We start from the raw sequence: 12,273 nt of genomic DNA, 5'->3' as shown, positions 1-12,273 counted from the left end.
AGGATGAGGTGTACCATAAGGGATTCTTACATCAAAAATCATCATCCCACCTTAGGAAAAGTTTAGATCACCATCAAATCATATGTCAATCCATGCAATTACGAGTTCATTGTATTATGCCTATCCACAACTTTTCTGCTAAGTTACTGGAAACACCCCTCCTAAACCCCAAAAACGTCATTCAACTTTTCAAAAACGGAAATGCATACGACTCGCTGGTGAAATGCCACATAAACATTTCATAGCCGTTTCACATTTTTGGAAATGGCGGATCCTAGTTCCGAAATGTTTAAGATGTTTTAAATTTTTTTTTGATCCGTTTCTTAATTTTCGGAAACGGATCCCACCCGTAAAACCTCAAAATCAGGAACAGGATCATCGTTTTTGCGTGGGGGAAAACAATGTCATAGGGTTCGTTCGAAATCAACAAACCCCAACAAAATTTGAATGTTCGTTTCGGTTCGACAAAGGTTTGTTGAGGTTAGACGCCATCGCCTGCTTCCATGTGCTATTGTGTGATTGAACCAGAATCTTTTACGTGTTACTGTGAGTTAACTTTCAAATTTATTGATTAACTTGCAACCCTCAAGCTTGGGCTTGTGTAACTGTTTCATTTGCTGCAACAAGCGATTGACGTCTCCATACAATATATTTGTTTCAAATGGTCAATGTGTGAAGGTCGCAACTTGCTGTTGGCAATTCTCACTGTCTCACGACTGTCGTCGCTCTGTTGGTCATGGTCATACTGCGAAGTCACACAGTTCGACTATCTGCATCAAATTCCACTGGCATCACAACATAACGACACCTCCCTTGCAGACAATATCAAGGCTAGACAAATGCTTATGGTTAAATTGTCCCTGTAATAACTTGGAATTCGAATAAGCCATTCGTCGGACAATTTGAAAACCACGGGGAAGGCATAAAATGAAGTAAAATTCTCTGTCTATCCATTGACGACTCGCCATGCACAAACCATGGTCCACAATTACCGAGTGTGATAATATAAACTATTTATTGTTATAAAAACCATGGTCCACCATTGTTTATTATTTTATATTTTTTGATTTTATCAACTAATTATTAATATAATTTATATCATATAGAATATCAATATATACGTCCACATTAAAGATTAATAAAATTTATTTTTATATAGCTATAAATTAATATAACAAAGGTTAATAACTGATATATATGTATATTAATAATAAAGGTTAATATATATAAGTATAATTATTATTTTACTATAATAATGCTTGATTAATAACACTAAAATAATATATATATATACTGTTTCCTCGTTGTATCGTATCCGGATTATTTTTTGAAAATTTGCTGTATCTGTTTCAAACCCTGTATCCATATCCATTCCTGTATCCGTTTCAGTGCAACTTAGCTTTTCAAGTTTTGTGAGAGTTATAAAGGTGTGAATTAGTCTTCTACTAACATAATGGCTTTTGCCATATTTTGGGAGAATAGAGTTGTTTGTTGCTGGATTCTGCTTAATTGAGAATCATGATTATACATGGTTAGCTTTGTTCCCCCTATGAGATTTGCGACTTGCAAGTCAGGATACAAGTACCTAAGATTTATGGGTGCCTATATGCTCTAAGATAATCAGCTGTGGGCTATATAAGTCTAAAGATTTGCTTGTATCAAATCTCAAAACGAGTCCAGATGTGTTAAACATGGAGGCATTGGACATAATGAACTGCATATCATGTTTGAAGTCCCATATGCGTCATTTATTTGGATGGGAATTATTTTGAAATATACTTGTTTAATGAGCATACGGATAACGTGTTTTCTTTCTTGAATTGCTTCAAAATTTTCTTAATCCTATAGGATCTAGCTATTTTTTTCTTCTCATATGCAATGCAGGAAATGAAATTTTGCAGTACTTGTTAAAAATTTCTAGCTCTTTCCGTTTGAAGATTATGCAGAACCTATGTGAATGATGTTTTCTCTATTCATAAGTTCATTCCATCAAGAGAAATTTTAAGAGAACTTGATTAATTGATACTGCTTGTTTATAGGGGAACGGGCATTGTTATGAACAGTTTAAGCAACCTCATTCTAACTGAAAATCAAACAAGATGGTGACCAATTCCAATTCAATTTAGGAATAGACCTTCAAAGAGTTTGGAATTGTCCAGGTTTTCTTGATTTTGATGTGTTATGGAGAGAATTTTGTTACTTCTATGCTTCTTAAGCTATACATAAGTGCATCTTTATGTTTTTCTAATACAGAATGTGGTTGATGCTCCTTGTATATTTCCAGTGCTTGGAACTTGTATCTCCTGATTCTGGTAACTATTCCTTTTAAGTCTTTCTTTACCTCGTTGAGCTGTTACTTTGACATTTGCAAGTCGGCTCACCATCATTGGATTGCGATGCAAGCTTTATTGTGGGCATAAAATGCTCTGAATATTGTTGGTCTTCAAAGGTACTTAAGATTACAGATAGCCTTTCGATTCCTGAATGAATGGGCAACTATTGGGTTATATGCAAAATTTTGTTAGCTGATAGGAGCATTGTTGCTTTGCCTGGTTAAACTTCTAATTCCAGATTTAATTTATTATTCCTAGTAAATTTATAACCCAGAAATTTAAGTCTGCACTTAACAAAAGCACATTGGAATTTTAACTCGGAAATTTACAATGGAAGTAAAGATAGGAAATAAATCTCACACAGAATCAACCCTCCAACTGAACTTCACTTTTATTACTCAGAACAGTGAGGGCTTCCTAATTGGGAAAATGACCCTACTGAAAAATACAAGCTACAACAATTCCAGAGATTTTATGGGCACTTGTATCAGCTGTATGACCCTCGAATTCTCCTCTGAAACACCCCATCAACCTGATGTTGCTTGAGCCTACAACCTGTCCTCAATCATGTGGCTGATCTAGACTCCTGTGCACCTGGGAACTTGTACCAGTTTTACAAACCCTTCCCACGTGTCACGTGTGAGATCTCTAGCTAAATACGGCCTCACACTTGCTGTACGGGTGTAACGAACAACGTTCTTATACTGAGAGGAATGCTTTGAAACCAATGTAATGATCAAGGTTTGTCTACTCAGAGGAATACTTTGATACCAATGTAACGAACACAGTTCGTAAGAACATGTTAAACACTCCAAAAGACTTGGAATATGAAGATCTCCATTGAGGATACAAGAATATATATTAGAATGTATGATTGAGAATCTTCAAAACACTTGGAAGATGTAAACATCCATAGTAGGACAAGTAATTTTATATTGATTATATAAAAGAATTGATGAGATGGAATGATTACAATGAGAGTGAGTGCCTGCTTACATACCCTAAGGTAGATACCTCTTCACCAACGGTTATGTCCTTAGGGGCATACCTCTTCATTAACTAGTTACTAGCTAATTAATCATTATTTATTATTATTGTTGTTTACATTATTTGTATTATTTTATATATTTTTTATTCATAATATTGCCTTCCTCTTCAAAAAGCTTTGTCCTCAAAACATGTTGATGAAAAGATTTGATCTCTTTCTCTGTTTTGAATGTCTTCTCGTCTCGGAACTATCATCTTTGTTGATACAAGATGATATGATCCTTTGAGTGATAAATAAAATTGCCAAATTGAGAAGAGATCAGATCATCCTAAATTAGTCTTCTGTGAAACTTGGCAATTACTTGATAGTTGGGACAATTTGTTATCGTCAGTCTGGATTGTGCCAACATCATCATTTTTCAGCACATGAGTTTGTTGTTTCTGTTTTGAGTGATACAGAATCCAGATACACAAACTAATTGGGGTGTCTGCTCTTGTGGTTCGGATGTCGATAGGGAGTATTGGTGATTTGGTTTTTTCTTATCATGTGTTTGGAAATTCCCTGATTTACTCTAGGTGTTGATGTTAAGTTGGTGACTGACTCGTCACTTGGAATTCCATCATTTGAACTGCAACATTTGAATATGTTTTTCCTTCAACTGGTTTGTACACATTTTGAGTTGTGATATTGATTGGATCGGTATTTGCTCCCTTATCTTCAATTTGGACGGTTACTTTGATGACTTCGATACATATTTCGTGATGAGTTCTTCTAATTTATTTTTCAATAATTGTTTATCATTTTTAAGTTTCTTAATTTGAGTGAGTAATTTCTCACTATGGTCCTTAAGACAAGTAATTTCTTTGTTTTTGTCACCGGTGATTTTGTCAACTTCCCTTTGCATATTTTGTATCGTTTATTTACTTTTTTAAAGGATTACTTTTGAGATTTCTTGTATGTCTTCTGGCGTCACTGAATCTGGCTTCAAAGTAATGTCCTATAGCGTTATTTTTTCTTTTTGTGGGAAAATGTCAAAAACTTCCTTTTCGTATTTAGGATAAAGGACCCTAGAGTTTCCATCTAGGGTGAGCCCAAAACAATGTTACTCTCGTCAAAAAATAAGGTTTACACAGTGAATCGCGAGATAAAAGTATAACCCCCAATACTTAGTTGTAGATTGTTTATGTTGTATTGTTTGTCACTTGTGTCAACAAAATTTGTTTCAATTATATTCAACTGAGGAATCACCAATTGGTTAGCACATTTAGGACTAACATAATTGCTATCTTTGGTAGGACTGATAGAGATTATAATATCTCTTTCTGTGAGTGATCCTTTGATTTTAAATAGTGTGCAAACATTTACAAAAGGTTTTAGGAAATCTTTCATTACTCGTCTCCATTTTTCTTAGGTCCATAATTCACAATTTTTTGTTATTTATAAATACCTTTTTCCTTTCTTCAAACTTAGTATTCCTTTAATATAATTATGAAGATTTATGTCTTACTAGAACTTTGATATAATAATCCCTTTCTTATTTTTTATCTCAAATACCTCAAATAATTGGCTTCCTCTTCAATATATATATATATATATATATATATATATATATATATATATATATATCTTTGAAATAAATATATTTTATAATAGTTGGTATAATACATGACTATAGTGAAGGGTCATGTTCCACTATCACGGTGGTAATAATTGTTGACTGTTGAACCAACACTAATGGTTGGTCTTTCCTTACAGAGAAGGTACACTAATAAATGCTATTAGTTCTTGTTGCTAAGTTAGTCGAGTTGGTCAGAAAGGGTCACGACAGTCAGCAGAGAATGTATGGATAGCGGGGACAGAGGCAACGTAGGCAGATTGGGAAAGGGGTGCGGGCGGCGGTAGGGATAAATAGGTGTGTTTTTATAATCTGCTGCGTCTATGGATGATGGAAACAACTGTAACGGGCTACTACAGGTGGATGCAACAAGCGATGCGTGAGAGATTGGCTACTGTCACCACGGAAAATTGAGCGACGGTCTGGCGGCATAACAAATGCAGTGGCTGACGCGCTTTGTGTGTTGTAGCTCCGACGACTATTAGGTTTTTTATTTTGAAAGGTGACGACATTGGAGTGGTGGTGGCTGGTGACCTTTGACAGTGGTCCAACTGGGCTGCAAAGTGCGTACAATGGTGATTTGTGGCGGCTTGTGGTCGCTGGTCGACAACGGTTTATGCAGCTTGTCGGCTAGACGGGTGATTGAGCGGTGATAGCAGCAGAGAGTTGTCGAGGGAGAAGTCGACCGGTTGGATGGTTGGATGATTGAGCGACGACAACAACAGAGAATTGTCAGGGGGGAAGCCGATCGATTGGATTTGACAGCGGTGGTAGCTGCAGGTAATTTTAATTTTAATTTTTATATAGTTTTTTTTAGATGACTTTTTTTTGTTTTTTTTAACTATAAAGTTTTTTAACCTTTTTTTTTTAAATATATTTATGTTTTTCTATTTTTTTTTTAATTTTTATATCCTTATATATATATATATATATATAAAGACTTTGTTTCTTTTATATAATTGTTTTTTGTTTTTTTTTGAATGTCCAAAGGCCTAAATGGCGATATAGAGAAACTCCAAATTCTTTTAGCGAAATGCTTCAACGACAACAATGTTGACGAATATGACGGTCAAAGACTTGGATCAGAGAACAGAGCTCTGCGTAGGAGTTGAGCGGCCAGAGGATCGAATGAATCTGGCACCAATGTAATGAACAACATTCGTATACTCAGAGGAATGCTCTGAACCAATGTAACGAACAAGGTTCGTCTACTCAAAGGAATGCTTTGGTACCTGTTAGAAAATCAGAAAGGCAGAAGATTTTCTTTTTATAGATAATTACTATGACTCTCTTGTGTTTTCTTATCGTCTTTTGTATCTTTAGTTCATCAAGCAATTATCAAAGCAATAACACAAAGATCACAAACGCCAAATGTAGGTAGACAACCAAGGAAAAACCCCTATCTAGGGGAAAATCCAGTCAACAACTCTTTGTTAATAAATATATTTTATAATAGTTGGTATAATACATGACTATAGTGAAGGGTCATGTTCCACTATCACGGTGGTAATAATTGTTGACTGTTGAACCAACACTAATGGTTGGTCTTTCCTTACAGAGAAGGTACACTAATAAATGCTATTAGTTCTTGTTGCTAAGTTAGTCGAGTTGGTCAGAAAGGGTCACGACAGTCAGCGGAGAATGTATGGATAGCGGGTACAGAGGCAACGTAGGCAGATTGGGAAGGGGGTGCGGGCGGCGGTAGGGATAAATAGGTGTGTTTTTATAATCTGCTGCGTCTATGGCTGATGGAAACAACTGTAACGGGCTACTACAGGTGGATGCAACAAGCGATGCGTGAGAGATTGGCTACTATCACCACAGAAAATTGAGCGACGGTCTGGCGGCATAACAAATGCAGTGGCTGACGCGCTTTGTGTGTTGTAGCTCCGACGACTATTAGGTTTTTTATTTTGAAAGGTGACGACATTGGAGTGGCGGTGGCTGGTGACCTTTGACAGTGGTTCAACTGGGCTGCAAAGTGCGTACAATGGTGATTTGTGGCGGCTTGTGGTCGCTGGTCGACAACGGTTTATGCAGCTTGTCGGCTAGACGGGTGATTGAGCGGTGATAGCAGCAGAGAGTTGTCGAGGGAGAAGTTGACCGGTTGGATGGTTGGATGATTGAGCGACGACAACAATAGAGAATTGTCAGGGGGGAAGCCGATCGATTGGATTTGACAGCGGTGGTAGCTGCAGGTAATTTTAATTTTAATTTTTATATAGTTTTTTTTAGATGACTTTTTTTTTTGTTTTTTTTTAACTATAAAGTTTTTTAACCTTTTTTTTTTAAATGTATTTATGTTTTTCTATTTTTTTTTAATATTTATATCCTTATATATATATATATATATATATATATATATATATATATATATATATATATATATAAGACTTTGTTTCTTTTATATAATTGTTTTTTTGTTTTTTTTTGAATGTCCAAAGGCCTAAATGGTGATATGGAGAAACTCCAAATTCTTTTAGCGAAACGCTTCAACGACAACAATGTTGACGAATATGATGGTCAAAGACTTGGATCAGAGAACAGAGCTCTGCGTAGGAGTTGAGCGACCAGAGGATCGAATGAATCTGGCACCAATGTAATGAACAACATTCGTATACTCAGAGGAATGCTCTGAACCAATGTAACGAACAAGGTTCGTCTACTCAAAGGAATGCTTTGGTACCTGTTAGAAAATCAGAAAGGCAGAAAGATTTTCTTTTTATAGATAATTACTATGACTCTCTTGTGTTTTCTTATCGTCTTTTGTATCTTTAGTTCATCAAGCAATTATCAAAGCAATAACACAAAGATCACAAACGCCAAATGTAGGTAGATAACCAGGGAAAAAACCCTATCTAGGGGAAAATCGAGTCAACAACTCTTTGTTAATAAATTCACGAGATAATCCAAGACTCTTGACCTAGACACAAACTTCCTCCACACCAAGTCAGTGTTTTCTTCCTTCTGTAGATGATAACCCTTTCAACAATAACTTGCAGCATCAATTTTGACCCAACAATTGGCAATAGCAACAACAACAACTTCGACTGGACAAGAGAGACTTTGATCTCCTAGAGGAGTATGCTAGAGAGAGAGAGAGAGATAGCCCAAAATTTCGATTTTGATCTTTTCTTCCTTCTTCCCCAACTTCGCACTCCTTTTAGCCTCTTTTTCTAACTTCACACTTTTCCAGCTCTTCTTCTTGGATATCGAACTTAAGTGAGTGAGGCACTCCAAATGAATTCAAACTGCTTGTATATATAGGCTTCTGGTGAGGTTGAATTACCCAGAATGAGGCCAACTTGCGGTGGAGGTGACAAATAGCTTATTTGACTCAATATTAATTATTTCTACATGATTCAAAAGCCCAAGAAGGGTCTCTTTAAATGGAAAATGACTCTAATGACTCAAACTAAATCCTAGAAGTCCTCAATGGGGACTTTGACCTAAACCATGATGACCCGAGCATGAAACCCATGCTTTAATAAGTCATAATAATAATAATAATAATTTATTTTTCTTTCTTTTGATAAATGCATTTCATTATGACTCAAATTTAATTTATGAAGGCTGAACTTAGTTACACTCTTCAACGCTCCCTCTTAACTAGGGAGGTATTCATACTTCCATATACAAGTATATAGAAGATCTCAAAACACATGAACCATGAAGAGTCTAGGCACTTACGTGCCACAGATTAGATTCCTGACCAGGGCGATCTATCCGGGTGGGACTAAGATGGACTAAAGCTTTTAGCCAGTCTAGGTACCATCAAGCTTACTTGCTAACCATCAACCTTCGGATCTAGGTGCGTGTCCAAGGTTAGAGCTCCATGACCAACGCCACCTTCCCTCTTCGAGACCTAAACATCAATACATATGCTGACCAGATGTCCTCCCAGGCATTATACATACTCAATGCCTCAACATATCAAATCTCTCTAACCTCAAGCATGCTTTTCAAAAACTTTGAGAGATTTACCTGAACAGTCGCAACCCCAATCAGTAACAACTTTTCAAATACTCATGAGTAAACACAAACCTCTGAGGTCTTTTGACTTCTTGATGCTGCCTAACAATTCATCATAGTAGGACTTTGAGGCTTCCCAAACAAATCTTGACAAAGGTTTCCTCGATCATTTAGGTTCATTTCCTACTTCATATACAACAACCAAATCCAACTTTCTTTTTTTCAGCAGCACCTCCATATGCATTCTCCAATTTTCTTCTACAAGGTATCCATCATGACTATAATATGCCCTCCATCTCAACTTGGGAGATATACTCTTTTCTTTATCGAGGCTCCCTCTTAACTTAGGGAGATGACATCAAAGAATTTTTCATGGCTTCCATCCTTCTTGATCATCATCATTTATACAACTTCCTTTATCATGCTTTATCGACCAAATCAACTTTACTTACGAACATCTTCATTATCTTGAAGATTATGTACCTGCACACCTTAGACATCAAGTACAACCAAATACATAAATAGAAGCATGAACTTTAACTTGATCATAATCATACAATAATGGAAGCACTAGACTTTAGACAACAAATACCTAAACTTAGTTAGGTTCATAAACAATTGGAGACACATACTTTTATACTAAAAACTTCTTGCTCGGGATAGGTTATAACCCCTAGATCAATGTTTTACAACTCGGACTCGGATTCGGACTCGGCCGAGGATCGACTCGGACTCGGACTCGGACTCGGTAATGACTCGGCCGGCTCGATTTCAATGACTCGGTCGTTGTAAAAAATACATTAAATATTTATTTTTTTTATAAAAAAACATAATTTTAAATATTTTAAACATAATTTTAAAGATTTTCATTCAAGTTTCCAAACACACAACATTATAATATACATGGAAGACAACATATGATCAAAGTAGGCTCATGAACCAATCCATTATATCAAAATGGTACGGTGTACCCAATGGCAATAGTAAATACATAGTCAACTGTAGTCTGTCATACATGATCAAAGACTCATCTTTATGTTCCGCTTCATTATTGCTTGACCATCTTTATTGGATTCTCCTCGTCATTACGATTCTAAGGATATATAGCACGCTGCGAGACTCCTTACTGTTTGAAAGATATGTCCAACTTAAGTTGGTGCACCCACTATGTGGTCACAAGCCCCAAATAAGTTGATAATATGGAAGCATATTAAAAGGCTAAATAATTGTTGAAAATGCCAAATTGAACCTTCTAATATCTTGCTGGACCAAAAGGTTGTCAAAAGATTAAGGTTAACATTTGAAAATGTATTAAATATACGAGGAAATTTAATCATACTATGGTCCAAAATAGAGGACAAAATGGCCTCATTTAAGCGTGGGATTCTTGGCTCCAAAACTTGTTTTAATTAAAAAATTAAATTTTTGGGCTTCCCTCCCAAATACTCAAGTAGACTGCCTGTCATGAAAGCCTATCCAAATCTATTTAAACGCACCCATCCTCTCTCCAAAAGAGATAAGATAATTCGGACATCCTTTGATCTGTAACAGCATTGAACTTGTATAAGGGTTTGTGGTTTATAGTTCTGGGATTCCCTGGGTTCGTTCAACATATATTTTGCAGGTTTTAGTCATTTTGTTCTGAGGGCATAATCGTTGGTTTTCTGAAATTGTTTTGACAGTGGTTCACAACTCTATGATTATGACACGGTTCTGATCCTTTACTATTCGCCTCTAGAACAGAGGTATACATTAAAGAATATTCTGTTTAGTGCAAAAGCATTGCGTGGCAGCGAAATGTGATGTATCCGACCCTGTGAGGCACATTTCAAGCCTAAATACAACTCATTTTTGTGAGGTCGATACCTGGAAGTGTTTGAATATCTGCATATAATCTGAAGTAGATTGCCCTAAGAAGAATGCATCTGTGATTGAAACGGCCGAGTCATTACGGGACCCGGCCGGGTTGACCGGGTCAGCTATGACTCGGCCGAGTCATTGGCTGACTCGGCCGAGTCATAGCTGACTCGGCCAGCCGAACCGGGTCATGGGCCGGGTCATAAAAATTGGCATTGAAACGGTCAGAAACGGCCGTTTCGTAAAACACTGCCCTAGATCACATTGGTAACTCAATCAAGATATCAATCTCATTATATCTAGGGCCTTGATATTTCTTCTAGAGATATGACATACTCTACTATAATATATTGCAAAACCTACAAGCAAAACAAGTACACTTACAATGCATCTAACAACTTTAGAATTCATATGCTAGACTTCTACTAGAATTTAATGCAAACCCTAGATTCCATACATGATACACTAAGCCTTATGTCAACGAACAAAAACAATCAAATCATAGTCTAAGGTTTCTACTAGGGTTTGTTGTAAACCCTAGATTTTATCAACAAAATGGAATATCTTCACATCAATCCTAGGACATCAAAATTCTACTAGGGCTTAGTTACAAACCCTAGAATTTACATATCAACAATTAGGTTAGCACATATACATATCATGCACAAGCATATCAATATCCATTAGGTAAGCCCAAGACCAAATATCAATACATTCAAAGTCATGTATGATCTTGATTAGGCTAGTGTTTTGATCAGACAGACAAACATATACCTAGGGTTTCATTCCTAGGACATCATCTAACATAAGGGTCTTGCTTATAAATCCTACCAAACTATAAAGATCTAGGGTTTCAATACATAACATAGCAAACCCTAAATTTCTGAAAACTCTAAACGTCTAGGAACACATTACCATCCAACTCTAAAGGACTAGGGTTTCCATGAAATTACAATCAAAACCCCAAACATCAAAAGAATATAATTTTTTAGATTTCATTAGTAACCCTAAGTATACTAGGGTTTATCACATTAGCATTGTCATACCCTTAGGTTAGGGTTTTACAAGGAACCTGTTAGGGTTCTATAAACATAATGATTAATGAGGGTAGATTCAATCTAATGATTAATCTTCCAATCAAGAATCTCTATGATTCAATAGTCCTAGACATAACACTTGTTAGTAGCGTAAAGTGGATCTTTATCATGAAGAGAAACAAAACTTATAGTCTAAGACATACCTTTGAGTTGTTTTCTAGACAAACCTTATAGGACATCAATTCCAATGCTTTGTCTTGTGAGATCTTCTTCATAGCCCTTGAGCATATCAACAAGTTTTTCCTAAACAAGGAAAATATATAAAAGAAATATGACTAATATCTAGTGTAAACACATCTAGATAAGAAAAGGAAAACCAAATGTAAGAGATAATACATGGAGTAAGATACTTATCTTTGGAAAATGGTGAGGGCTCCCTCTTAATCCAATCTTGAGGGATACCTAAAACTT

General features: G+C 36.1%; 1 protein-coding gene across 1 annotated transcript in view; it reads left to right on the top strand.

The window, feature by feature from the left end:
• The window catches only part of SWP (RNA polymerase II transcription mediator), a 174,377-nt gene that overhangs the window by 151,970 nt on the left and 10,134 nt on the right, over positions 1-12,273 (top strand). The window lies entirely within an intron of this gene.

Source organism: Pinus tabuliformis, chromosome X (assembly GCF_031772625.1).
Source record: "Pinus tabuliformis cultivar Carrire ecotype Pingquan chromosome X, CPIR1, whole genome shotgun sequence".
In the NCBI taxonomy this organism is placed as follows: Eukaryota; Viridiplantae; Streptophyta; class Pinopsida; order Pinales; family Pinaceae; genus Pinus; species Pinus tabuliformis.
This window is presented reverse-complemented; position numbering and strand designations above follow the sequence as displayed.